Source organism: Arachis ipaensis, chromosome B04 (genome assembly GCF_000816755.2).
Source record: "Arachis ipaensis cultivar K30076 chromosome B04, Araip1.1, whole genome shotgun sequence".
Taxonomy (NCBI): domain Eukaryota; kingdom Viridiplantae; phylum Streptophyta; class Magnoliopsida; order Fabales; family Fabaceae; genus Arachis; species Arachis ipaensis.
In genome coordinates, this window is record NC_029788.2 from 109,268,449 (window position 1) to 109,272,491 (window position 4,043).

A 4,043-nucleotide genomic window follows, 5' to 3' on the forward strand; every position below is an offset into this window, starting at 1 on the left:
GAGACAAGGGGACAATAACTCAGTATTATGTTTGTGGAGTTAGAGACTGGCACTTAAATTTGTGTCTTTGTCTCTAAAATTTCAGTATTTCAGTACCTCCAAAAAGTAGGGACACTGGAGACTAAAATTTTTAAAGACAGAGATAGAAACTTTAATAATATTTTGTACCCAAAATACCCCAATTCTAATTAATTAATTTCAACTTTACCCTTTTTTCAAATCAGATTAGGGCTTCAGTCTTAGCAGCCGTCACTCCGTATTCTCATTTGTTCTTCGAAGACTTGGTTGTAGCCTCTGCATCGCCAGTGTCAGGACAGCCACCTCGTTGCTGCCGTCGTGACCACCGCTAGGTAAGTGAGTTGTCGTCGAAGTTTGTCTTCCTAGGCCGCGTGTTCTCAAGTCCTCATTTTCTCCTTCACAGGACAACGTTTGAGGAACACAATTGCAGAGTCTCTCCTGTTGCTGTCGAGTTCAACCACCTCTTTGTCGTCGTCACAGCTTCTGTAACCTTGGTTAGTTGTAGCCAAATTTTTTTACTGATTTCGTTCATTTTTTATGTGACCTAGCTTCTGTGGATTTGGTTCTTTGTTCTAATATATAGATGCATAGATAGCTTCTGTGGATTTAGTTCTATGTTCTCATATCTTGTTTCATCAATTGCGTTTGTGCTGTACTTCATATAAATTAGTTTTGGTCATGCTTGGTTTTTTCGAAATTCATGTTTATCAAGCTTTTGATTTTAAACTTTTGATGCTCTTTTTGCATAATTTATGTTTGTTTAATGTGAAATTGTGTAATTTTTTGTAAATATATGATTGTTGTAGCTATAACCAGCTCACTCACAGTGATTTCTGAAATCTTATGGATGAAAAATTTATTAGCTTAGTTGTAGTTTAAGAGTATTGACACTCCAGTAATATACTGTGATATTCAACTATAGCTAATCAAATTTTATATAACTGGACCAATCATTTTATTTGAAATTGGGTTGCACTTTGTTAGGGGAACGTGTTAATCAACATCAGTTTTGCAAATTTAACATATTTCAGGAGTTGACTAAGTTGATGTTATCTTTACTAAACCCCTCTCTTATCAAATGGAGTATAATTTTTATTTTAGCTTAAAGGGTAAAAGGTAAGAAAGTCTTGAGTCTATTGAATCTTCAAAATTAATGATTATTAAGTTCATTTGAATTATTTAATCTGCACAAGTCTAATTAACTTTTCTCTTTTTAGTTGGTTGACTTGTTGATAAACCCATATTTTATGATATATTTTGTGCTTAGTTTGAGTGATTTATTCAATCCTTCACCCACTTATTCATGTTAATTGCATGGTTTACTTTCCCTTCCTTATTATGTGATGTATGTGAAAAATATGTTTCCTATGCTTTTAAATTAATTATTTTAATCACCTTTAATTCCATTCGATGCCGTGATTAGTGTGTTGAGTAGTTTTCAGATCTTCTAAGGTAGGAATGACTTAAAGGATGGAAAGGAAACATACAAAAATGGAAGGAAAGCACAAAACGGAGCTTCTGAAGAAACTGGCATCCACGCGATCGCATGGGCGACGCGGACGCATGCCAAGCGCAAAGAAGCATCGACGCGGCCGCATGACTGACGTGACTGCGCGCCTTAAGCAGAACGCACATGACGCGGTCGCATGACTGACGCGACCACGTGGCAAGAAAAGCTCCGAATGACGCAACCGCGTGACCCACGCGGATGCGTGACAGAGGCCACGCACCAGAAATTGCAGAAAACACTCCCAGCGATTTCTGAAGCCCTTTTTGGCCCAAATCCAAGTCCAGAAGGCATAGACCAGAGGTTATGAAGTGAGGGAATGCATCCATTCAGGGAGAGCTCGCCAATTTTTACTTTCCATGATTTAGATTTAGTTTTGAGAGAGGCTCTCTCCTCTCTCTTTAGGATTAGGATTTAGGATTAGGATTTTTATTCGCTTTCAGGATTATCACTTTTGATCAGGTTCAATATTCCTTTTGTTTACTTTTGCAAGCTACTTTATGAATCCTTTCATGTTACAGATCACTCTTTTATTAATGCTATTTGAGGTATTTCAGTTTAATATTGATTTCTTTTATTTATGCTATTGTTGCTTTTACTCTGAAGACATTTTTATTCCAGTAGATTTATTTACTTATAGCTAGGATAGGACCTCTAATTTCTCATACCTTACCAAAAGTTTGCTTTACAGTTATTTATCTATTTTTAATTGCCATTTAATTTACTCGTCATTAAATTACTTGTCCCTCATTCTTGAAACCCCAAATCTACAATCTCCTTAACCAATAATAAGAACATACTTCCCTGCAGTTCCTTGAGAAGACGACCCGAGGTTTAAATACTCGGTTATCAATTTTAAAAGGGGTTTGTTACTTGTGACAACCAAAATGTTTGTATGATAGGACTTTTGAAGGTTAGAAACTATACTTGCAACGAGGATTTATCCGCAAATTTCTAGACCACGCAAAAGTTCCTCTCATCAAAATGGCGCCGTTGCCGGGGAACTACTAGCGTGTGCCTTATTATTGGTTATTGTAATATTTTTCTTTTGATTGTTTATTTATTTTTGTTTTTCCTTTTTATTTTTATTTGCTACCATGAATTCTCACCCCTCTCGCTTTGAGTTTGGCTCTAACTTTGTTGAAGGAAATAGAAGTTACAGTAGGAATATGCATCTTTGAATATGGTTTACTTGAAACAGATGGCCAGCTTAGAGCTCTTTGTGGCTTTAAGAGTAAGCGGGAAATGGCTTGTACTCAGAGCTGGTGTATAAGGTTCAATAAGGTTCCACGCTTCAACTCGAAGTTCACGGATTGGCATCATGTTCAATCGAATGGATCTCGGAAAACGTTTGGTCACTATGGTGACAATCTACTTTCTAAACCACCCGGATGGAAAAATATAGATAAAAATAAAGGCGGATTTAGAACCAAAGTTTGGGATCCTGGAAAATATTCTGATATTCATCACCCCGGGAGCCTGAAAATCTGTTTGAAGTTGCTCAGAAGCTTCACATGCCTAGTTTGGGACCCCGGAGGCTGTTGGCATTCCAAACATTGGTGGAGATTTCTGGATGAATTTAAACACAAGCCACCATAACAGGAATCTCATCTAATGTCCAACTTAAGGACTTTAACTAAAAGTGCTAGGTGGGAGACAACCCACCATGGTATGATCGTTCCTTTTGCAATTTTAATTTTATTTAGTTTTGTTTGTTTTTGAATTTTATTTTTATTTTATTGAACCTGGAATCATGCATAGCATTCACATTAAGCATTGTATTCTGCATACTGCATTCTGCATTCTACAAAAAAAGGGTGCGCGACGCGACCGCATGTCCCATGCGATCGCGTCAAATGGCGAACTACACTTCCCACGCGACCGCGTCATCCACGCGGCCGCGTGACCTGGAGATCGGCGTAAAGATCCAACGTCCAGAAAGTTAGGCTGGAATCGTGCGGCCATTGTGCGTTTCACACAATTGACCCACGCGATCGCGTCACTCGCACAATACCAATCCCACGCGACCGTGTCAGCGACGCGACCGCATCGCATGGATTGCACGAACACCCCCAAGGAGACAGAAAGTTGCGCTGAAACGACGCTAGATTCGTGCGTTTAGCACAAATTCCAGCGACGGGATCGCATGCCCCACGCGATCGCGTCATTTACTCTTTTTGCCCTCCGCGCGATCGCGTCAACCACGCGATCGCGTCAACCACGCGATCGCGTCAACCACCTTTTTCGCTCCACCCACGCGACTGCGTGCTCCACGCGGCCGCGTGGATTCAAAAATATAACCCCCAGTCACGCGAAACCCCATCAGTCGCGACACCCCCCCAACTCTTCTTCTCCCTATCTTCTCCCTTTTTGCCCTCGCGTCAACCACGCGATCGCGTCAACCACGCGATCGCGTCAACCACCTTTTTCGCTCCACCCACGCGACTGCGTGCTCCACGCGGCCGCGTGGATTCAAAAATATAACCCCCAGTCACGCGAAACCCCATCAACCCCATCA